The 25,765-nt window shown below is 45.7% G+C and overlaps 1 protein-coding gene across 1 annotated transcript in view; it reads left to right on the top strand.

Annotated features, from left to right (window-relative positions):
- The window catches only part of CSMD3 (CUB and Sushi multiple domains 3), a 2,682,374-nt gene that overhangs the window by 1,026,069 nt on the left and 1,630,540 nt on the right, over nucleotides 1-25,765 (top strand). The gene's annotated exons all lie outside the window — the stretch shown is intronic.

The raw sequence follows: 25,765 nt of genomic DNA, 5'->3' as shown, positions 1-25,765 counted from the left end.
TAGGTACCTACCTGCCCTATCAATAACCCATTTTCCAACATAATTGGAAGCAGCGACGGGATCCTGTACTTGTGTTCAATATCACGTTACAGTTTTAGATAAAACAAATTAAAAATCCTTTAAATTGTCCTAGTGCAAAAATTGTTTTTAATTTTAAATTTTTTAAAAAAAATTAATTTGGATTAATTTCAATTATTGCATTTTTGTAATTTTTCTAAATTCTTGTTTCCAATTTTTGCAAAAAGTTTTTGTTGACACAAAACTAGGGAACCATGGAGCTTGATCTGGCTAGCCTACCCACACTGACAGTAGTCCAGCTTAGGGGGTTGTGTATTGAGAGGGGGTTGCCTGCAACCACTAATCTCAGGAAGGAAATCCTGATTAAATCCCTGACAGCATGGGCTGAGGCCCAAGAGGTAGAGACAGAGGAAGCTCCAGAGGAGGAACCAAAAGAGGATGATGCTAACTCTAACCACTCAGGGGAGGAAAGGCATCAGACCCCAAGTGAGGAAGAGGAGGAACGGTCCTCATTGGACACAGTCACTAGGGGCAGACCCAAAGCTAGTGGTAGGAAGAGGGTCCTTTCAGGAGGAGAGAACCCATCCATCAGGGAGAGAGAGCTGGAAGCCCAGCTAGCCTACATAGCTTTGGAGGCAGATAAGCTTGCCCTAGAAAAAAAGAAGTGGGCAAGCAAAGAAAAAAAAGATGGAAGCAGCGAGAAAGAAACTGAGGTGTCCCTGGGTGGGGGTTTTGCCCCCAGATTACCCAAAGGGGTGGTTCCTGCCTATGTAGAGGGGGATGACATCGATAAGTGGCTGGGGGCCTTTGAGAGGGCCCTCCAGATGAGGAAAGTCAAGCCTCAGTACTGGGGTTCACTCCTTTGGGAGTTAGTTCCCAACTCTGGGAGGGATAGGCTCCTAACCATGAGTGGGGAGGATGCAGACTCATACCCCAGTATGAAGAGATGCTTGACTAAGAAGTTTGGTCTAACCCCAGAGCAGTATAGGCATAAGTTTAGGGACACCCAAAAGACAAGCACCCAGTCCTGGGTGGACTTTGTGGACATTTCAGTGAAAGCACTGGAGGGCTGGATACAGGGCAACAGGGTAAGTACCTTTGAGGGGCTGTACAATTTGATTATGAGGGAGCACCTTCTAACTAATTGTGTCCAAGAGAGGCTCCGCCAGTATCTAATAGACTCTAGGTTGACCAACCCCAGAGAGCTGGGGGAGGCAGCAGATGACTGGTTAAGAACTAGAGTTAACCAGAGACCCCCAGGGGGTGATCAGAAAAAGGGAGGACATGGTTCTTCTCAGGGGAAGAACCAAGGGAAAGATGACAAAAAACCCAAAGAGTCCTCACAAGAGTCCCCAAAAACTTCTCAGGGAGGGGGAGCCCCGAGCCAATTCACTTCTAAAGGGAAAGGGTATCAGGGAAAGAATTTTGATCCTGCTAAAGCAGGAAGGTTTCAGGAGCTTGCTAAGGCCGGCAAGTGTTTTGACTGTTATCAGCCAGGACATAAAAGAGGAGATGCTATCTGCGCCAAGAAGCCCCCCACTGGTGGGCAATCCCAGGGGATTGCTAGTGTAGGGTTGGGGGTGGAAGTTGGCCCAGGGGTGGAATCAGGGTACACTGAAGTCACCTTAGTATCCGTGGGTGGGGTGGACATTGCAACTATGGCCACCTTACCTCCCATCATGCAGAGGTATAGGCAGAGGCCTAAAGTCAATGGGACTGAAGTGGAAGCTCTGAGAGATACAGGAGCCAGTGTGACAATGGTTGCAGAAAAGCTGGTTTCTCCAGAGCAGGTCTTACCTGGTGTCTTCCACCAGGTGACTTATGCAGATACCAGAACCAAACTCCATCCCATGGCTATGGTGAGTCTGGAATGGGGAGGTGTGACTGGCCCTAAAAAAGTAGCTGTAGCTCCTGCCCTCCCAGTAGAGTGTCTGCTGGGAAATGATCTTGAAGCATCTGAATGGTCAGAAGTGGAGAGAAGGGTCCATGCAAAGATGCTGGATCTCCCTGAATGGGTGTGTGCTGTGACCAGGTCACAGGCAACACAACAGGGAAATGCTGGACACTTGGACCCTGGAACAATGGGCCAAGCCTCCAAGAAGAAGAGAATGGGCACTGGGTCTGGCTTACCAGCCCCAACAAGTACAGAGGGTCAGGAAGAATCCAACCCTGAGGGGGAGGATCTGAACTCTGAGGGAGGGACACCTTCCCTGCAAACTCTGCCTGACTTGGCAGAACTGCAAGGGGCAGGTGGGCCCACCAGAGAAGATTTGTGCCAGGGACAAAGAGAGTGTCCCACTCTTGAGGGCCTGAGACAGACTGCTGCCAGGCAAGAACAAGGGGATACCAGTGGTACCCACAAGGTTTACTGGGAGGATGGAGTTCTCTACACTGAGGCTAGGACCCTCAAAGAAGGGGCTACTAGGAGAGTAGTGGTCCCCCAAAAGTATAGAGAATTCCTCCTTACCCTAAGCCATGATATCCCCTTAGCTGGTCATTTGGGACAGACCAAGACCTGGAACAGGCTGGTCAACCATTTTTTTTGGCCTGAAATGTCAGAAAAAGTCAGGGAGTTTTGCAGCTCCTGTGTCACCTGTCAAGCCAGTGGCAAGACAGGGGGCAAGCCAAAGGCTCCCTTAATTCCACTGCCAGTGGTTGGGACTCCCTTTGAGAGGGTGGGGATTGACATTGTTGGTCCCCTAGACCCACCAACTGCTTCAGGTAACAGGTACATTGTGGTGGTAGTGGACCATGCCACCAGGTACCCTGAGGCAATACCCCTCCGGACAATCACTGCACCCACAGTGGCTAGGGCCCTACTTGGTGTGTTCACCAGAGTGGGATTCCCAAAGGAGGTGGTCTCAGATAGGGGCACAAACTTTATGTCAGCCTATCTGAAAGCCATGTGGGAGGAGTGTGGTGTTACTTATAAGTTCAGCACACCCTACCATCCACAGACCAATGGTCTAGTGGAAAGATTCAATAAGACCCTGAAGGGCATGATCATGGGTTTGTCTGACAAACTCAGGAGGAGATGGGATGTCCTCCTCCCATGCCTGCTGTTTGCCTACAGGGAGGTGCCACAGAAGGGGGTTGGATTCAGCCCCTTTGAGTTACTGTTTGGGCACCCTGTAAGAGGCCCATTGTGCTTGGTGAGAGAGTCTTGGGAAAAGCCTCTCAAGGAAGCCAAGGAGAATGTGCTGGATTATGTACTAGGCCTGCGGTCTCGCATGGCTGAGTATATGAAGAAGGCAAGCAGAAACCTGGAGGCCAGTCAGGAGCTCATGAAGCTCTGGCATGATCAAAAGGCTACCATGCCTGAGTATCACCCAGGACAGCTGGTGTGGGTTTTGGAGCCCATGGCTCCTAGGGCACTACAGGCCAAATGGACTGGGCCCTATCCAATCCTAGAAAAAAAAGGTGAGGTCACCTACTTGGTGGACCTTGGCACCCCCAGGAATCCTCACAGGATCCTGCATGTTAATAGGATGAAACCCCACCAGGACAGGGCAGACATGACCATGCTGATGGTCACTGATGAAGGGAAGGAGGAGGAGGGTGAAGCTCTGCCAGACCTCCTGTCCTCAAAGGAAAAAGATGGGTCAGTGGAGGGAGTGGTACTCTCTCCCAAACTGACAGATCAGCAACAACAAGACTGTAAGCAAGTCTTGGGACAGTTTGCTAGTCTGTTCTCCCTGACCCCTGGACTCACCAATTGGTGTGTCCATGATGTTGACACTGGTGACAGCTTGCCTGTCAAGAACAAGCTGTACAGGCTGTCTGACCAGGTCAAGGCCAACATCAAAGCTGAAGTGGCTAAGATGTTGGACCTGAAGGTAATTGAGCCCTCTGATAGTCCTTGGTCCAGTCCAGTGGTACTGGTGCCCAAAGCTAATCCCCAAGGTGGGAAGAAAGAATTAAGATTCTGTGTGGACTACAGAGGTCTAAATGCAGTCACTAGGATTGATGCTCACCCCATACCTAGAGCTGATGAGCTCATTGACAGGTTGGGGGCTGCCAAATTCCTGAGCACATTTGATCTGACCTCAGGATATTGGCAGATTGCCTTAAGTCCAAGAGCTAAGGAGAGGTCAGCATTTTCCACACCAGAGGGCCACTTTCAGTTCAAGGTGATGCCCTTTGGGATGAAAAATGCTCCTGCCACCTTCCAACGGTTGGTGAATAGAGTCCTATCTGGGTTGGAATCTTTTAGTGCAGCTTATCTGGATGATATAGCTGTATTTAGTTCCACCTGGAGGGACCACCTGGTCCACCTGAAGGAAGTGCTTCAGGCCCTGCTTCAAGCAGGCCTGACTATCAAGGCAAGCAAGTGCCAGATAGGGCAAAGTTCTGTTGTGTACCTGGGCCACCTTGTTGGTGGAGGCCATGTACAACCTCTCCAGCCCAAGATCCAGACTATCCTGGATTGGGAGGCTCCAAAAACCCAGACTCAGGTCAGGGCCTTTCTTGGCCTGACTGGGTATTACAGGAGGTTTGTTCAGAATTTTGGGACCATAGTGGCCCCTCTGACTGAGCTTACCTCCAAGAAACAACCCAAGAAGGTCATTTGGACCCCAGAGTGTCAGAAAGCTTTTGACACCCTAAAACAGGCTATGTGTTCAGCACCAGTGTTACTGGCCCCTGACTATAGCAAGGAATTTGTAGTGCAAACAGATGCTTCAGAGGAAGGGATTGGGGCAGTGTTAGCACAAGTTAATGAAGAGGGCCATGATCACCCAGTTGCCTTCATCAGCAGGCGACTACTCCCCAGAGAGAAAAAATGGAGTGCCATTGAGAGGGAGGCCTTTGCTGTGGTTTGGTCCCTGAAGAAGTTGAGGCCTTACTTGTTTGGCACTCACTTCCGTGTACAAACTGACCACAGACCTCTCAGATGGTTGATGCAGATGAGGGGGGAGAACCCAAAACTGTTAAGGTGGTCCATTTCCCTACAGGGGATGGACTTCACAGTGGAGCACAGACCTGGGACTGCTCATGCCAATGCAGATGGCCTTTCCAGGTTTTTCCACTTAGCTGATGAGGACTACCAGGGTGTAGGTTAGTACCCATCACCTTTCATCTGGGGGGGGGCAGTGTAGGAAAGTCCTTTTTTTTGCCTGATCACCCCCACTCTTTCTGGATAGGTACTGGTGGTTACTGACTCTTGGCTGTGCCCTGGGTACTGCTTACCAGTCCCAGGGCCAGTGCTCTGTGTAAAATGGATATGCAAATTAGGCTAATTATAATTGGCTAAGTTAACCTACCTATAAGTCCCTAGTATATGGTAGGGCATGTAGGTTTAGGGACCACAGCATAGGTGGTGCACACCTAGGTGCATTGCTGAGGTGCCCAGTGTCATTTTAAAAGCAAGCCTGCCTTGCTGGCTGCTTTTAAATTAAAGTTATATGCAAATTCGACTTTGGAATTAAAGGTACTTCCAAAGTTTTAAACTACCTTATTTTTACATATAAGTCACCCCTAAGGTGTGCCCTATGTGCCCCTAGGGCTGGGTGCCATGTAACTATAAGCAGGGACTTTATAAAAATAGATTTATAAGCCCTGGTGAGGTAAAAACAGCCAAATTCGTTTTTCCCTCATTGAAGTAAATGGCCTTCATAGGCTAGAATGGGCAGACTTTATTTTAAATTTTAAAGTCTCCTTAAATGTTACATACCAAGAATTTGGTATCAAATTGATTGTTATAATAAATCCCACAACTTCCAGTTGTTGGATTTAATATAACTAGTGCAGGTAAAAAGTTTAGACTTTACCTAAAAAGTTGCCAATTTCAGCTCTGCATTGTTTTTGCTGCTGTGCTCTGATTGGCCAGCCTGCAGCAGCTTCTGCCAGGCCACTTTAATGAGGTGTGAAGTGGCCTGGCTTTACACAAAGGAATGTGCTTGGGGGAGAGAATCTCCCCTCAGCAGATGGGGAAGCAGGAAGGGGGAGGGCTGCCAAACTGGTCTTCAAAGGCAGAGAAGGACATCTGGAGCACCCAGCAACACCCCCACATCCTGCAACCCCAGACAGCTAGGTGCCCCCTTGATTAGATTAGGAGAGGGCAGGAGAGGGGTGTGTTTATGATTTTTAGCCACACCAGTGGGTGGGCTCAGCCAGATCTCTCCTCCAAAAATCAGATTCATCCATTTTGGATTTTTAGAGACTATTGCCTTCTGGGATGGATTTTTGCCACACTTCCCAGGAAGTGGTCATCACAGGGGGACGACCCTGTCCCTGATTGGAGGACCAGGGCCCCCCTGCTTTTCACCCAGGAGCAAGGATAAAACTGGCAGACCTGCACCCACGCCTCAGATCCCCACCAAATTTCAAGAAGAAAGAACTACAAGGAGAAGAAGGACTGCCCTGCTGGACCCCTGGCCTGCACCTGGACCCTGCACTCAGAAAGACTGCACCAGCTGCACACTTGGGCTTCACCACAAGAAGGACTTTGCCTGGCTTCCACTGGTTCAAGGAGGGACTCCCTGTTTGCTACAGGTGAAAAATTGCTAACCAGAGTCCCCTGCACCAACTCCTGAAAAAGTGACCAGCTGACCACTGCCCAGTGGCCAAAAAGGAGTTTGCGCCAGGTGCACTCTGGGAGTTGAAGTCCGCACTTCCCAAGGACCATCACAGAACTTCTGGACCCTTGGGGTGAGCTGTGGACCCCAAAAGAACCTTAAAAGAACATCTGGGTGAAGCCCCAGAAGTTTGGAAAAGATTGGAGAAATTTTAGAAAAAAGCTCCATAAAGTGACCGACTCGACGCGGAAATTCTAGCCGGCTTGCCTCAACCGCGACCCGGCCTGACTTCGTGGTTCGTCCCGGTCAAGAAAAACATCTGAAAAAGAGACTAAGTCCGAACGTAAAAAGTTGACCGGGACCTTCCAGCCATCGTATCCGAGAAGGGCTCCACGGACGTCGGATCAAGATCCAGGTTTACCCCGGTCGAAGGATTTTCATCTCGAAAAAACGACTAAGTCCGAAGGTAGAAATCACCACCGAGGAAACCGACTTCGCGTATCCGGACAAGGGCTCCAGGAGGTCGGATCCAACTGGCAGGTTCGTCCCGGTGAAGAAAAACTTCAAAATAAAGACTAAGTCAGAAGGTAACTTTTTAACCGAGGCTTCCCGCGACCTGTATCCGAGCAGGGCTCCATCGCGGTCGGCCTGAAAGTTTGACTTTGTCCCGGTCCTGGTGCAACCAGATGACCCGATTGGCGCTTTTTGTTTCTATGCGCTAGAAAATAATAATACTTTAAAAATTCATATCTCCGGTTCCCCTGAACCGATTTTAATCGTTTTTGTGTCATTTTAAAGATAAAAATATAAGCTATTTTTATAAATTGGTTTTGGATTTTTAAACTGTTTCCTGTGTTTTATTTAATTACTGTTTTGTGATATTTGAATGCTTTACACTTTGTCTCCTAAGTTAAGCCTTGACGCTCGATGCCAAGCTACCAAGGGTAGAGCTGGGATTAATTTACTGAGACCTAACTGTACTTTTGTGGAGGTTTGTGGCTTGTTGCTAGGTGTAGGTACCTACCTGCCCTATCAATAACCCATTTTCCAACACTTTACAATTGCGGAGAATCTGTAGTTAGGGCATAGGAATCGGCACACTTAAGCCTACCTTTTTTATGAGCAGAGTTACACCAAAGTATGAGTTTACCTTTGTGAATCAGACCCCATTTTTGGGGGTTTTCTACTCTTTATTTTTTAGAGTGTGTACCACACATGCTTAATTAGTATAGATGGCTGGACATAATTTACACTTATGTGATGACTGTAGCAGACCTAGGTTTAGAAGTAGAATAGTCACTTTGGCTCAGCAAAAGAATGCCCAATTTTCTAAGTCAACATTGCTTTTTCCAAACATGAATTGGACTCAGAGCTCTAATCCCTGGGTACAATGGGATTGCTACATTATGCACCTTCTGAAATTTCTAATGGTAACTTATGCGAAAGCCTTTTGTATAATATTTTGCAATAGTTTAATCATGAGGGTTTCAAAAGACTTGAAAAGGTCCACATAATTGTTCGGTTGGTGTTATGAAGAACCTTCCTAATAATATTGAATTGGTATATTTGTTCTTTAGAAAACTTTATGTGCCTAAGGCATGAAGCATAGTTAAAGAGGAAATCCAAGCTCCATTCTTTCTATTAGAATTGGAGTATCACACAGTAATTTCTACAATGTAAAGGGAATGGATAGCCATTCCACAACATACCACTATTATCTCTGCATTTTTGAATGCAGGCGGACATTTCCCTCATCCTGTATTGGACGTGTACAAGGGGTTTTGTAATGCTTTTTACAATTATGTGTACATAATTTAGACCTGTACCTATTTATCATACATGGATTAGATTCTACACATTCTGGACTAGACAAGCAGATATTGATTCAGAAGAGGTAACCTATAGTACAAGTGTGTTCCAGGATATTTCCACTGTGCCTCTTACGATGTGTTAATTTTGTTATGGAGTCAATGGCTCAGTCTGAACCAATGTGGTTTCTGTCCCTTGCTCTCATTCTAAATGGATGTTTGTTGGTTTACTGTCTTATGTGGGGAAAAATAATTGTTGTTGGTTCTGCTGGTTATTTCTTGTCCAGTACAAATCAGAGGTAGTCACATAAGGGTGATCTTGGTTCTATGCTGGGTGCCGCCCTCCAAACTCATTCCCCCCATTTCACCGCCAGTGCTGGCCCCATTATGATTTTCCCACTAGGCCGGGGGCGGAGACAGTGTTTCCGCCCGCCAGCCCAGCTGGAAACAAGGCCTTTACATAGCCAATGTGGCAGTGCGATGGGTGCAGCAGCACCTATCGCGCATTTCACTGCCGTAATTGGGGCAGTGAAATGTACGACGGGCCTGTGCATGGAGGCCCCTGCACTGTCCATGCCAAGTGCATGGGCAGTGCAGGTGCCCCAAGTCACCCATTCCTCCAGCCTTTCCCTGGCGGTGTAAACTGCCTAGAAAAGGCTGGCGGAATGGGACTCATAATCCCCAGGGCAGCGCTGCATGCAGCACTCCCCTGTCGAATTTGAAACACCAAGACTGCCAAGCTCCACCAGGGTCATAATATGGCAGCTGGACTGCCACTATCACGGCAGTCCACTCCCCATCCGTGAGTCTGGCAGTCCATCGACCGCCAGACTCATAATGAGGGCCTACGTGTAGTTCTGATACCTAAGGAAAGATCATGAACTACTTTGCATCCTCTCATCTCTCTTCTCTCTCCTCTTCCTTCTTCTCTCAGATTTGGGAATTTTGTTGATAGATTTTAAGGTTAAGTTTTAGTTGTTTGTCCAAATGGGGGTTAAAGCAGTTTTTCCATATAATTTTATGTCACCTAACAGGTACTGGACCAGAAGATGATTGTTTCTGTTAGCAATAAGGAAGTACTCTGCTTTAACACGTTTCAAATACCATCTGGCATGAGTTCCCCTGATATATAGGGTTATCACTACCTGTGAACTTCCAAGTCTATTCCAGCCCATGTGTATATCATCATGGCACTGCTTTCTAAAGTAACAAAACTGCAGTTGCAGTGATATCACCACTCTGATTAGAGAGTGATGCAAAGGTTTACTTGTGGTCATGCCTCTTTCCCTCCACCCCATAAACCAAATAAACCTAGTAACCCATGCCAAGTATTAGCTATGCACTAAGATGTTGTTCTGAAGAAAGGGCAATACCAGGTTATGGCTATTATGTACACTGCAACAGGTTGACAGAAAATATGAAGGGTGACAGAAAACCTCTTTGAATTTAATCTAGTTTTTCTTAAGAGATGATAATTTTATTCTAGTCTGTTCACACACAATGTTAGTATTAACAGGTGCCCAAATGACATTCTAAGTAAAGACATTTTCTTCTAACTATATTAAAGAGAGTTGTACTAGTCAGCATGCTGTACACTTTAACAAGAGTGGAATGTCAACAATAAAGTTGACGAGTGCTATGTAAAAATCTTTATATAATTTTTAATCAATATCCTTTCCTTCACCACAGTAACATATACACAGTGATGAACCTAAATACCAGTAAAAGATTGTCATCTTTCATGCCTCAAAGAGATATGGCGTGGGCTCCCCAATAAAACCAAGCAATGCCCTAAGTCCAGTTGTAAAGGTTTATAATGGCATTTCTACCATTGAATGGACGCCAGACTTGAGTATTTTTCATTCTTACCAGGAAATACCACCAGAGATCTACTTACTTTTTGGTTTCATTCAGTGACTAAGAGAACATGCAGTACAGTCTTTAATATCATCCATGGTTTCTGTCTGTTTGTCAGTAGGTAAACATTCAAATAAAATGTAAAGCTAAATAATCACTTATTTTCTAGTATGCAACTGATACTTACAGACCTAATTAATAAAGAGATTTAAAAAACATCCAATTGCAAAGTACATGTCCCATACATTTCTAGTACTTGCTGAAATGACATAACACTTTTACATATTTACATATCTATTTTCAATAGAACAAGTATCCAACATTGGAGCTAACCGTCCATCTTCACAGGGTTCATCTATTTTGAATATCTTCAGTACGAGTGATAGCAGAATATCTAATGTCCAAATGATTATCATCCTTTTCACTGTTTAATCTTGCATACAAGAAGACTATAACACATCAATCCTGTTGGAAAATGGGTTATTGATAGGGCAGGTAGGTACCTACACCTAGCAACAAGCCACAAACCTCCACAAAAGTACAGTTAGGTCTCAGTAAATTAATCCCAGCTCTACCCTTGGTAGCTTGGCATCGAGCGTCAAGGCTTAACTTAGGAGACAAAGTGTAAAGCATTCAAATATCACAAAACAGTAATTAAATAAAACACAGGAAACAGTTTAAAAATCCAAAACCAATTTATAAAAATAGCTTATATTTTTATCTTTAAAATGACACAAAAACGATTAAAATCGGTTCAGGGGAACCGGAGATATGAATTTTTAAAGTATTATTATTTTCTAGCGCATAGAAACAAAAAGCGCCAATCGGGTCATCTGGTTGCACCAGGACCGGGACAAAGTCAAACTTTCAGGCCGACCGCGATGGAGCCCTGCTCGGCTACAGGTCGCGGGAGGCCTCGGTTAAAAAGTTACCTTCTGACTTAGTCTTTATTTTGAAGTTTTTCTTCACCGGGACGAACCTGCCAGTTGGATCCGACCTCCTGGAGCCCTTGTCCGGATACGCGAAGTCGGTTTCCTCGGTGGTGATTTCTACCTTCGGACTTAGTCGTTTTTTCGAGATGAAAATCCTTCGACCGGGGTAAACCTGGATCTTGATCCGACGTCCGTGGAGCCCTTCTCGGATACGATGGCTGGAAGGTCCCGGTCAACTTTTTACGTTCGGACTTAGTCTCTTTTTCGGATGTTTTTCTTGACCGGGACGAACCACGAAGTCAGGCCGGGTCGCGGTTGAGGCAAGCCGGCTAGAATTTCCGCGTCGAGTCGGTCACTTTATGGAGCTTTTTTCTAAAATTTCTCCAATCTTTTCCAAACTTCTGGGGCTTCACCCAGATGTTCTTTTAAGGTTCTTTTGGGGTCCACAGCTCACCCCAAGGGTCCAGAAGTTCTGTGATGGTCCTTGGGAAGTGCGGACTTCAACTCCCAGAGTGCACCTGGCGCAAACTCCTTTTTGGCCACTGGGCAGTGGTCAGCTGGTCACTTTTTCAGGAGTTGGTGCAGGGGACTCTGGTTAGCAATTTTTCACCTGTAGCAAACAGGGAGTCCCTCCTTGAACCAGTGGAAGCCAGGCAAAGTCCTTCTTGTGGTGAAGCCCAAGTGTGCAGCTGGTGCAGTCTTTCTGAGTGCAGGGTCCAGGTGCAGGCCAGGGGTCCAGCAGGGCAGTCCTTCTTCTTCTTGTAGTTCTTTCTTCTTGAAATTTGGTGGGGATCTGAGGCGTGGGTGCAGGTCTGCCAGTTTTATCCTTGCTCCTGGGTGAAAAGCAGGGGGGCCCTGGTCCTCCAATCAGGGACAGGGTCGTCCCCCTGTGATGACCACTTCCTGGGAAGTGTGGCAAAAATCCATCCCAGAAGGCAATAGTCTCTAAAAATCCAAAATGGATGAATCTGATTTTTGGAGGAGAGATCTGGCTGAGCCCACCCACTGGTGTGGCTAAAAATCATAAACACACCCCTCTCCTGCCCTCTCCTAATCTAATCAAGGGGGCACCTAGCTGTCTAGGGTTGCAGGATGTGGGGGTGTTGCTGGGTGCTCCAGATGTCCTTCTCTGCCTTTGAAGACCAGTTTGGCAGCCCTCCCCCTTCCTGCTTCCCCATCTGCTGAGGGGAGATTCTCTCCCCCAAGCACATTCCTTTGTGTAAAGTCAGGCCACTTCACACCTCATAAAAGTGGCCTGGCAGAAGCTGCTGCAGGCTGGCCAATCAGAGCACAGCAGCAAAAACAATGCAGAGCTGAAATTGGCAACTTTTTAGGTAAAGTCTAAACTTTTTACCTGCACTAGTTATATTAAATCCAACAACTGGAAGTTGTGGGATTTATTATAACAATCAATTTGATACCAAATTCTTGGTATGTAACATTTAAGGAGACTTTAAAATTTTAAATAAAGTCTGCCCATTCTAGCCTATGAAGGCCATTGACTTCAATGAGGGAAAAACGAATTTGGCTGTTTTTACCTCACCAGGGCTTATAAATCTATTTTTATAAAGTCCCTGCTTATAGTTACATGGCACCCAGCCCTAGGGGCACATAGGGCACACCTTAGGGGTGACTTATATGTAAAAATAAGGTAGTTTAAAACTTTGGAAGTACCTTTAATTCCAAAGTCGAATTTGCATATAACTTTAATTTAAAAGCAGCCAGCAAGGCAGGCTTGCTTTTAAAATGACACTGGGCACCTCAGCAATGCACCTAGGTGTGCACCACCTATGCTGTGGTCCCTAAACCTACATGCCCTACCATATACTAGGGACTTATAGGTAGGTTAACTTAGCCAATTATAATTAGCCTAATTTGCATATCCATTTTACACAGAGCACTGGCCCTGGGACTGGTAAGCAGTACCCAGGGCACAGCCAAGAGTCAGTAACCACCAGTACCTATCCAGAAAGAGTGGGGGGTGATCAGGCAAAAAAAAAGGACTTTCCTACACTGCCCCCCCCCAGATGAAAGGTGATGGGTACTAACCTACACCCTGGTAGTCCTCATCAGCTAAGTGGAAAAACCTGGAAAGGCCATCTGCATTGGCATGAGCAGTCCCAGGTCTGTGCTCCACTGTGAAGTCCATCCCCTGTAGGGAAATGGACCACCTTAACAGTTTTGGGTTCTCCCCCCTCATCTGCATCAACCATCTGAGAGGTCTGTGGTCAGTTTGTACACGGAAGTGAGTGCCAAACAAGTAAGGCCTCAACTTCTTCAGGGACCAAACCACAGCAAAGGCCTCCCTCTCAATGGCACTCCATTTCTTCTCTCTGGGGAGTAGTCGCCTGCTGATGAAGGCAACTGGGTGATCATGGCCCTCTTCATTAACTTGTGCTAACACTGCCCCAATCCCTTCCTCTGAAGCATCTGTTTGCACTACAAACTCCTTGCTATAGTCAGGGGCCAGTAACACTGGTGCTGAACACATAGCCTGTTTTAGGGTGTCAAAAGCTTTTTGACACTCTGGGGTCCAAATGACCTTCTTGGGTTGTTTCTTGGAGGTAAGCTCAGTCAGAGGGGCCACTATGGTCCCAAAATTCTGAACAAACCTCCTGTAATACCCAGTCAGGCCAAGAAAGGCCCTGACCTGAGTCTGGGTTTTTGGAGCCTCCCAATCCAGGATAGTCTGGATCTTGGGCTGGAGAGGTTGTACATGGCCTCCACCAACAAGGTGGCCCAGGTACACAACAGAACTTTGCCCTATCTGGCACTTGCTTGCCTTGATAGTCAGGCCTGCTTGAAGCAGGGCCTGAAGCACTTCCTTCAGGTGGACCAGGTGGTCCCTCCAGGTGGAACTAAATACAGCTATATCATCTAGATAAGCTGCACTAAAAGATTCCAACCCAGATAGGACTCTATTCACCAACCGTTGGAAGGTGGCAGGAGCATTTTTCATCCCAAAGGGCATCACCTTGAACTGAAAGTGGCCCTCTGGTGTGGAAAATGCTGACCTCTCCTTGGCTCTTGGACTTAAGGCAATCTGCCAATATCCTGAGGTCAGATCAAATGTGCTCAGGAATTTGGCAGCCCCCAACCTGTCAATGAGCTCATCAGCTCTAGGTATGGGGTGAGCATCAGTCCTAGTGACTGCATTTAGACCTCTGTAGTCCACACAGAATCTTAATTCTTTCTTCCCACCTTGGGGACTAGCTTTGGGCACCAGTACCACTGGACTGGACCAAGGACTATCAGAGTGCTCAATTACCTTCAGATCCAACATCTTAGCCACTTCAGCTTTGATGTTGGCCTTGACCTGGTCAGACAGTCTGTACAGCTTGTTCTTGACAGGCAAGCTGTCACCAGTGTCAACATCATGGACACACCAATTGGTGAGTCCAGGGGTCAGGGAGAACAGACTAGCAAACTGTCCCAAGACTTGCTTACAGTCTTGTTGTTGCTGATCTGTCAGTTTGGGAGAGAGTACCACTCCCTCCACTGACCCATCTTTTTCCTTTGAGGACAGGAGGTCTGGCAGAGGTTCACCCTCCTCCTCCTTCCCTTCATCAGTGACCATCAGCATGGTCATGTCTGCCCTGTCCTGGTGGGGTTTCATCCTATTAACATGCAGGATCCTGTGAGGATTCCTGGGGGTGCCAAGGTCCACCAAGTAGGTGACCTCACCTTTTTTCTCTAGGATTGGATAGGGCCCAGTCCATTTGGCCTGTAGTGCCCTAGGAGCCATGGGCTCCAAAACCCACACCAGCTGTCCTGGGTGATACTCAGGCATGGTAGCCTTTTGATCATGCCAGAGCTTCATGAGCTCCTGACTGGCCTCCAGGTTCCTGCTTGCCTTCTTCATATACTCAGCCATGCGAGACCGCAGGCCTAGTACATAATCCAGCACATTCTCCTTGGCTTCCTTGAGAGGCTTTTCCCAAGACTCTCTCACCAAGCACAATGGGCCTCTTACAGGGTGCCCAAACAGTAACTCAAAGGGGCTGAATCCAACCCCCTTCTGTGGCACCTCCCTGTAGGCAAACAGCAGGCATGGGAGGAGGACATCCCATCTCCTCCTGAGTTTGTCAGACAAACCCATGATCATGCCCTTCAGGGTCTTATTGAATCTTTCCACTAGACCATTGGTCTGTGGATGGTAGGGTGTGCTGAACTTATAAGTAACACCACACTCCTCCCACATGGCTTTCAGATAGGCTGACATAAAGTTTGTGCCCCTATCTGAGACCACCTCCTTTGGGAATCCCACTCTGGTGAACACACCAAGTAGGGCCCTAGCCACTGTGGGTGCAGTGATTGTCCGGAGGGGTATTGCCTCAGGGTACCTGGTGGCATGGTCCACTACCACCACAATGTACCTGTTACCTGAAGCAGTTGGTGGGTCTAGGGGACCAACAATGTCAATCCCCACCCTCTCAAAGGAAGTCCCAACCACTGGCAGTGGAATTAAGGGAGCCTTTGGCTTGCCCCCTGTCTTGCCACTGGCTTGACAGGTGACACAGGAGCTGCAAAACTCCCTGACTTTTTCTGACATTTCTGGCCAAAAAAAATGGTTGACCAGCCTGTTCCAGGTCTTGGTCTGTCCCAAATGACCAGCTAAGGGGATATCATGGCTTAAGGTAAGGAGGAATTCTCTATACTTTTGGGGGACCACTACTCTCCTAGTAGCCCCTTCTTTAAGGGTCCTAGCCTCAGTGTAGAGAACTCCATCCTCCCAGTAAACCTTGTGGGTACCACTGGTATCCCCTTGTTCTTGCCTGGCAGCAGTCTGCCTCAGGCCCTCAAGAGTGGGACACTCTCTTTGTCCCTGGCACAAATCTTCTCTGGTGGGCCCACCTGCCCCTTGCAGTTCTGCCAAGTCAGGCAGAGTTTGCAGGGAAGGTGTCCCTCCTTCAGAGTTCAGATCCTCCCCCTCAGGGTTGGATTCTTCCTGACCCTCTGTACTTGTTGGGGCTGGCAAGCCAGACCCAGTGCCCTTTCTCTTCTTCTTGGAGGCTTGGCCCATTGTTCCAGGGTCCAAGTGTCCAGCATTTCCCTGTTGTGCTGCCTGTGACCTGGTCACAGCACACACCCATTCAGGGAGATCCAGCATCTTTGCATGGACCCTTCTCTCCACTTCTGACCATTCAGATGCTTCAAGATCATTTCCCAGTAGACACTCTACTGGGAGGGCAGGAGCTACAGCTACTTTTTTAGGGCCAGTCACACCTCCCCATTCCAGACTCACCATAGCCATGGGATGGAGTTTGGTTCTGCTATCTGCATAAGTCACCTGGTGGAAGACACCAGGTAAGACCTGCTCTGGAGAAACCAGCTTTTCTGTGACCATTGTCACACTGGCTCCTGTATCTCTCAGAGCTTCCACTTCAGTCCCATTGACTTTAGGCCTCTGCCTATACCTCTGCATGATGGGAGGTAAGGTGGCCATAGTTGCAATGTCCACCCCACCCACGGATACTAAGGTGACTTCAGTGTACCCTGATTCCACCCCTGGGCCAACTTCCACCCCCAACCCTACACTAGCAATCCCCTGGGATTGCCCACCAGTGGGGGGCTTCTTGGTGCAGATAGCATCTCCTCTTTTATGTCCTGGCTGATAACAGTCAAAACACTTGCCGGCCTTAGCAAGCTCCTGAAACTTTCCTGCTTTAGCAGGATCAAAATTCTTTCCCTGATACCCTTTCCCTTTAAAAGTGAATTGGCTCGGGGCTCCCCCTCCCTGAGAAGTTTTTGGGGACTCTTGTGAGGACTCTTTGGGTTTTTTGTCATCTTTCCCCTGGTTCTTCCCCTGAGAAGAACCATGTCCTCCCTTTTTCTGATCACCCCCTGGGGGTCTCTGGTTAACTCTAGTTCTTAACCAGTCATCTGCTGCCTCCCCCAGCTCTCTGGGGTTGGTCAACCTAGAGTCTACTAGATACTGGCGGAGCCTCTCTTGGACACAATTAGTTAGAAGGTGCTCCCTCATAATCAAATTGTACAGCCCCTCAAAGGTACTTACCCTGTTGCCCTGTATCCAGCCCTCCAGTGCTTTCACTGAAATGTCCACAAAGTCCACCCAGGACTGGGTGCTTGTCTTTTGGGTGTCCCTAAACTTAAGCCTATACTGCTCTGGGGTTAGACCAAACTTTTTAGTCAAGCATCTCTTCATACTGGGGTATGAGTCTGCATCCTCCCCACTCATGGTTAGGAGCCTATCCCTCCCAGAGTTGGGAACTAACTCCCAAAGGAGTGAACCCCAGTACTGAGGCTTGACTTTCCTCATCTGGAGGGCCCTCTCAAAGGCCCCCAGCCACTTATCAATGTCATCCCCCTCTACATAGGCAGGAACCACCCCTTTGGGTAATCTGGGGGCAAAACCCCCACCCAGGGACACCTCAGTTTCTTTCTCGCTGCTTCCATCTTTTTTTTCTTTGCTTGCCCACTTCTTTTTTTCTAGGGCAAGCTTATCTGCCTCCAAAGCTATGTAGGCTAGCTGGGCTTCCAGCTCTCTCTCCCTGATGGATGGGTTCTCTCCTCCTGAAAGGACCCTCTTCCTATCACTAGCTTTGGGTCTGCCCCTAGTGACTGTGTCCAGTGAGAACCGTTCCTCCTCTTCCTCACTTGGGGTCTGATGCCTTTCCTCCCCTGAATGGTTAGAGTTAACATCATCTTCTTTTGGTTCCTCCTCTGGAGCTTCCTCTGTCTCTACCTCTTGGGCCTCAGCCCATGCTGTCAGGGATTTAATCAGGATTTCCTTCCTGAGATTAGGGGTTGCAGGCAACCCCCTCTCAGTACACAACCCCCTAAGCTGGACTACTGTCAGTGTGGGTAGGCTAGCCAGATCAAGCTCCATGGTTCCCTAGTTTTGTGTCAACAAAAACTTTTTGCAAAAATTGGTAACAGGAATTTAGAAAAATTACAAAAATTCAATAATTGAAATTAATCCAAATTAATTAAAAAAAAAAAAAATTTAAAATTAAAAATTAAAAACAATTTTTGCACTAGGACAATTTAAAGGATTTTTAATTTGTTTTATCTAAAACTGTAACGTGATATTGAACACAAGTACAGGATCCCGTCGCTGCTTCCAATTATGTTGGAAAATGGGTTATTGATAGGGCAGGTAGGTACCTACACCTAGCAACAAGCCACAAACCTCCACAAAAGTACAGTTAGGTCTCAGTAAATTAATCCCAGCTCTACCCTTGGTAGCTTGGCATCGAGCGTCAAGGCTTAACTTAGGAGACAAAGTGTAAAGCATTCAAATATCACAAAACAGTAATTAAATAAAACACAGGAAACAGTTTAAAAATCCAAAACCAATTTATAAAAATAGCTTATATTTTTATCTTTAAAATGACACAAAAACGATTAAAATCGGTTCAGGGGAACCGGAGATATGAATTTTTAAAGTATTATTATTTTCTAGCGCATAGAAACAAAAAGCGCCAATCGGGTCATCTGGTTGCACCAGGACCGGGACAAAGTCAAACTTTCAGGCCGACCGCGATGGAGCCCTGCTCGGCTACAGGTCGCGGGAGGCCTCGGTTAAAAAGTTACCTTCTGACTTAGTCTTTATTTTGAAGTTTTTCTTCACCGGGACGAACCTGCCAGTTGGATCCGACCTCCTGGAGCCCTTGTCCGGATACGCGAAGTCGGTTTCCTCGGTGGTGATTTCTACCTTCGGACTTAGTCGTTTTTTCGAGATGAAAATCCTTCGACCGGGGTAAACCTGGATCTTGATCCGACGTCCGTGGAGCCCTTCTCGGATACGATGGCTGGAAGGTCCCGGTCAACTTTTTACGTTCGGACTTAGTCTCTTTTTCGGATGTTTTTCTTGACCGGGACGAACCACGAAGTCAGGCCGGGTCGCGGTTGAGGCAAGCCGGCTAGAATTTCCGCGTCGAGTCGGTCACTTTATGGAGCTTTTTTCTAAAATTTCTCCAATCTTTTCCAAACTTCTGGGGCTTCACCCAGATGTTCTTTTAAGGTTCTTTTGGGGTCCACAGCTCACCCCAAGGGTCCAGAAGTTCTGTGATGGTCCTTGGGAAGTGCGGACTTCAACTCCCAGAGTGCACCTGGCGCAAACTCCTTTTTGGCCACTGGGCAGTGGTCAGCTGGTCACTTTTTCAGGAGTTGGTGCAGGGGACTCTGGTTAGCAATTTTTCACCTGTAGCAAACAGGGAGTCCCTCCTTGAACCAGTGGAAGCCAGGCAAAGTCCTTCTTGTGGTGAAGCCCAAGTGTGCAGCTGGTGCAGTCTTTCTGAGTGCAGGGTCCAGGTGCAGGCCAGGGGTCCAGCAGGGCAGTCCTTCTTCTTCTTGTAGTTCTTTCTTCTTGAAATTTGGTGGGGATCTGAGGCGTGGGTGCAGGTCTGCCAGTTTTATCCTTGCTCCTGGGTGAAAAGCAGGGGGGCCCTGGTCCTCCAATCAGGGACAGGGTCGTCCCCCTGTGATGACCACTTCCTGGGAAGTGTGGCAAAAATCCATCCCAGAAGGCAATAGTCTCTAAAAATCCAAAATGGATGAATCTGATTTTTGGAGGAGAGATCTGGCTGAGCCCACCCACTGGTGTGGCTAAAAATCATAAACACACCCCTCTCCTGCCCTCTCCTAATCTAATCAAGGGGGCACCTAGCTGTCTAGGGTTGCAGGATGTGGGGGTGTTGCTGGGTGCTCCAGATGTCCTTCTCTGCCTTTGAAGACCAGTTTGGCAGCCCTCCCCCTTCCTGCTTCCCCATCTGCTGAGGGGAGATTCTCTCCCCCAAGCACATTCCTTTGTGTAAAGTCAGGCCACTTCACACCTCATAAAAGTGGCCTGGCAGAAGCTGCTGCAGGCTGGCCAATCAGAGCACAGCAGCAAAAACAATGCAGAGCTGAAATTGGCAACTTTTTAGGTAAAGTCTAAACTTTTTACCTGCACTAGTTATATTAAATCCAACAACTGGAAGTTGTGGGATTTATTATAACAATCAATTTGATACCAAATTCTTGGTATGTAACATTTAAGGAGACTTTAAAATTTTAAATAAAGTCTGCCCATTCTAGCCTATGAAGGCCATTGACTTCAATGAGGGAAAAACGAATTTGGCTGTTTTTACCTCACCAGGGCTTATAAATCTATTTTTATAAAGTCCCTGCTTATAGTTACATGGCACCCAGCCCTAGGGGCACATAGGGCACACCTTAGGGGTGACTTATATGTAAAAATAAGGTAGTTTAAAACTTTGGAAGTACCTTTAATTCCAAAGTCGAATTTGCATATAACTTTAATTTAAAAGCAGCCAGCAAGGCAGGCTTGCTTTTAAAATGACACTGGGCACCTCAGCAATGCACCTAGGTGTGCACCACCTATGCTGTGGTCCCTAAACCTACATGCCCTACCATATACTAGGGACTTATAGGTAGGTTAACTTAGCCAATTATAATTAGCCTAATTTGCATATCCATTTTACACAGAGCACTGGCCCTGGGACTGGTAAGCAGTACCCAGGGCACAGCCAAGAGTCAGTAACCACCAGTACCTATCCAGAAAGAGTGGGGGGTGATCAGGCAAAAAAAAAGGACTTTCCTACAAATCCAAAGATGTTTGAGTCTACCCTATACAAGATTATTGCTCATGCTATTAATTTAGGATGACACTAAGCTCATTGTACTGATAGTTTGCTATTTAATGCTATATTGCATGCACTACATCACACTGAAAATGAACTTCTTGTCTAATCCTGCATGGCGCCATGATATTGTACTGGAAATCGTATTGAATCAAGGGCTGTTCCTGTTAGCAATTAAGGAGTTTAATAAAAGGTCTCATGTAATCATTCATAATTTATACTATTTTTGCCATGTACCTAGGTGCATAGCTGGAGAACCTAGCTCCACAAAAAACTGCGTTCAGAAATGTGGCCTCCAATAACAAATCTTACAAAATTATTTTATCATATGCTTGATTCGTACGAGGCAGAGAACAGTTGTAATTAAATATAGAAGTATGTACACTTCTGAAGTGTCTTCCCTAATGCAAATGCTAAAATGGAAGTTCAACCATGGAGCTTAAAAAAATCTTCTAACTTCAGATGTTTTTTATGTGGTTTCATCATAGATATATCCAGACGAGGAGCAATGAATAAAGGGGTTCTAGAAAATCAATTTATATAAATATGGATAATAAACAATAATAGGCTTGTTTTGAACAGAGAAATCCCAAATTACCTCAAGTAGACAAATAGAGCAATGCTTGATATAGTTTGAAATTTGGGGTGGAGAACTGCACCTCAATAATTTTGTTTTATGAATGCCCACCAACCATATTCCAATATGCAGCTGATTCTATAAATGACCTGCTCATGAGAAATGCTATGGAAAGTCAAGCACAACATAGTCTCACCTTCTTTAGATCACTCCACTTAACTGCAGTTTTCTAAACATTGACCTGGTGTCTAGCCTCCCTTCCTTGTTGAGCTGTTAGTATCACCATCCCAAATATGCATGAAACACCAGGTGTCCTCTGACCAGTCGCACAATATAAACCTAGCCCATACTTGATCATCCACAACACCTTCTGCAGCTTAACTTCTCCTTCCTACCTGAGGCAGCCTTCTCCCCCCCCCCCCACCTTTCGGAGAGATAATTGTGGCTATTGAGATTCTCTGAGCACTCAACAAGTGAAAGCATGTGAGACATAAGAATTACATAAGACAGTCATCAGTCATTTTGAGGCTTTTCTCGAGTATCTGGAGATGCAGGCAATTTGGGAGAACACAGGAGCAGCAAGTCCGTCCCCTTGTAACAAATCAACAGTGGAAAAATGTCTTTTCAATGTTGCTATGTCACACCAGTGAATACCTGCAGCTAGAATCCAGTATTTGCAGTAATGGAAATATATAGGAGTCATACAAAACAAAAGGATTACCACTTCAGAAACCAAAAATGCATGGATTTTGTGTAATGCCTGAAAACTTACAGTATGATAGCCAAGAAGCGTTTAAAGTGCAGGGTGTGTACCCCACTGGAAGGATTGTGCCTTCATCTTAATGGAGGGGCGTGCTTCCACATGCAAGAAACCTGCCACCTTTAAATGATGTGTGGAAAAACAAACACTCCCAAATGTCTGTAGAAACATGTTCAATGCAAGCACAGCACATAATTATGGTTAAAGGATTATCAGAGTAAATGTGTGGATTAGGCTTGCTTTAAATTATTTTTGCTATGAAGTTGTAGTTGTAGTGCAAAAAGTTCTGCAGAGATTCATGCTTTGTGTAGCATCGTCTCCAGCCGGGGTACCCGCCAAAATCTATGCCACACACGGAGCTGTATATTACATGCCTTTATTTGTCTGTGTATAACCCCAAACTCAATATTATAAACCTGCATTTGAAGTCCTTCAGGAGCCAAGAGGGTTCTGTCATGCATAACTCACACAACACATCTCCCCCTCTGTTAATTAAAAAGTTACATATTTTGATATTTTGATGTATATACAATCACAGCTTTTTGATAAGCCTTTGTGGTGCTCTGATTACTTGTCCCAACTGTATCTTTGGAAACTGGAAGCAAGCTATAGGAGTGTCCATGATCGTTGGTGGTGATGCAGGAGCAACAGCAGCTGGGGATTTTCAATTGTCCTTTCTTAAACAGTCTCTACTTTGACATCAGTTTCTGGTGAGTGAGGAGCCACATGTTTGAAATGCAAGGAGTCCCCCATAATTGATTTCCCAGGACACTGGGCAGTCATCATGTGTCTTTTGCTTGTTACAGCATAGAATGGCTCAACATCAAGAAGAGCATCAGACTTATGTTTTCTCAGCTGACGGACAAGCCCCGGATCTCTTCTTATTAAACCATATGTCTTTTGTATGTCATTGTTTGTCTTCATAGACCTTGATTTTCTTTTAACGAACCAAATCTTTGTTAAGAGTTTCTTCCTCTGTATTTGATCTTATGGCGGTCCATTGAGGTAATTTGGTCGACATTGCTCTCCAGAACATCACAGTTGCAGGGCTTTCAGTTGGGATCGAGTGAGGTTGACTGCAAGTGAAACAGTTTTAAGGTTGAGCTTTTCCAATATGAACAGCTTTCGTTAATGTACTCATGAAATGTTCGACAAAGCCATTAGTCTGTGCCCAAATAGGTGTGATTTTCAGATGCTTCACACTGAGATGACTGGGAAAGCCTCTGAATTCTCAACTGTTTAATGGTGGGCCATTGTCAGAATTAAAGATTGCAGGAATACCCAATGTTGCAAAGATGCTCTCTATGACTCTCTCTTGAGTGATAGATAAGAGATCTTCTACCAATGGAAAAATGGAGTATTAAACAACAATCACCATCAGGTGATGTCCATTGTCAAGACGACTGAAAAAGTCAACAGCAGTTCTTTCCCATACATGCTTTGACAACTCTGACATGCTTAAGGGGTGTTGAGTGGTTTTCGATGACAGGCAGTTGCATAGATGACAAGCCTTCAACTGTATTTCAATACTTTTATCGAGATGAGTAAACCAAACTTGGGGACTGATGACGACCTTGGCGGATTGAATACTCTGTTACAAACGTGACGGATATCCCGTACGTCATAATACAAGTTCCATTATATCTTATGAAACTTGTAAAATGGCAGGTGGGATATCCCATCCCGCCAATGTCATAATCAGGCCCTTGGTCTTAGAGAGCTCACTTTGTAGCAACCATTACACAATGTCCTTCATGTGCCACTTCAATGAGTCACAAACAGTTAATCTTTGACATTCTTCAACTTCAGGTACTCAGTGTCACTGGCTAGAGCTTGAGTGTGCTGGTTTCAAGACTGATTTGTAATAATGTCTTTCAGTTTTAACATGTCACCATCTTGACTCATGGCAGTGATAAATGTGCTCCAACAATATGGCATCTGGTGTGTTTGATTTCACAATGAAGTTTATATAGGCTTCAGCTGTCTTGAAACGAGTAACCTGACACTGGATAGATACTCTGGAGAAGTAGTCTGCAGGGTTTTGATCTTTCCCTGAACAATGTACAATTATGTAGTTGTACTCATGTAATTATAGACTCCAGTGTTCAATGCTAGGAGGTGTCTTGGCCTTTCGATTGCCAAAGATGGTCAGCAATTCTTGATGATCTGCCACAAGTGTAAAAAGGCATTCCGTATGCGAACACATGGAAAGGTTCACAAGCCCACATCACTGCTCATCTTTCTTTTTCATGCTCTGAATAAGCATGTTCAGTTTGGGACAAACATTTACTTGCATATGCCACAATATGTCTTGGAGCATTTGGGTGTCTGCTGTGCAAGGATTGAGCCTAAACCAACGGGGCAAGCATCAACAACAACTCCTGTATGCAGCTTTGGATCAAAATACGCCATCGCAGTAGTGTTCTCAATAGCTTGTTTGATTCTCTTAAAGCTTTAGTCACATTCTTGTGACCAATAAATGAAACATTCTTTTTTGGCAAGTGTCTCAATGGAGCACTCAGAGTGGCAAAGTCTTTTATGTATTTGGAACAGTAACTGTCCATGCCAAGGAATGAACGTAAAATGGAAACATCTTATGAGGGACTTGCAGTTGACAACGCTTGCAATTTAGGGGGGATCATGTGTCATAACCCCATCAGAAGAGATATGGCTAAATTATTTTAGCTTTGTTTTATTGAATTCACATTTCTCAACATTCAAAGTTAAACCTGCATCAACCAGTAAATAACACACTTGTTTGATAGTTTTATTATGCGCCTTATGTGTAGCTCAGAAGACTAATATGTCATCACTATAGTTAAAAGCATTCATGACAGGCTGTATGATACATTGAATGATATCTTGAAAGGTCTTTGCCTCTGATGACACACTAAAGCTTAGGACCATGTTGAGAGTTTGGAGAAGAAGTTACTCCATCACAACGGTGGTTGATATCCCATCCGCCAAAATCTAAATCCCATTATGTCCTAGAGGATTTAGATTTCAGCAGACGGGATATCCATCATTGTGATAGAGTAACTCATCTGCCAAGCACTAAACCAGGTCCTTAGTCTTTCATATCAAAATTCAAAATAGACCAACATGTGTAGAAAAGGTTGTAATGTAGCTGGAGTTCTCCTCAAGTTCCAACTGATGATATCCTTTATTTAAATCAAGGCGAGAGAAGACTTTCACACCATTTGATTGTATTGTCATGTCAGCAATGTGCAGACCTGGATGTTGTTCTCATTCAATTTCCTTGTTCACTTGATGCATATCCACACAGATGTGTCCAGCTCCTTCACTGTCCTTTTTGGGTACTAGAAACCCATGGTGTTCAACCAGTAGAACGATCAGTGATATAATGTTTAAGTAATAACTCAAGTTCCTTTTCAACGTCTTCTTGTAAATGAAATGCAATTCTTCTGTGTCTTTGTGCAAGAGGACTGACTTCCTCATTAATATGCAATTGCACTACAATAGTCTTAAATTTTCCTAACTCATGAAACAAAGAAGGGAACTGAATTACTGCTTTGTGATGAGTGCTCATTTTGTAGTTCACTAAGTTCAGTGCCGCATCAGCAGCTGTACTGAGACTGAGTAGACAGGAACTTGACACCTTACCTTGAAGCACATGAATGGGCACTTGCACCTTTGTCTTCCTTTGTTTCCTGGTTGTTACAAATGAAC

The sequence above is a fragment of the Pleurodeles waltl genome, chromosome 2_2 (genome assembly GCF_031143425.1).
Source record: "Pleurodeles waltl isolate 20211129_DDA chromosome 2_2, aPleWal1.hap1.20221129, whole genome shotgun sequence".
Taxonomy (NCBI): Eukaryota; Metazoa; Chordata; class Amphibia; order Caudata; family Salamandridae; genus Pleurodeles; species Pleurodeles waltl.
This window is presented reverse-complemented; position numbering and strand designations above follow the sequence as displayed.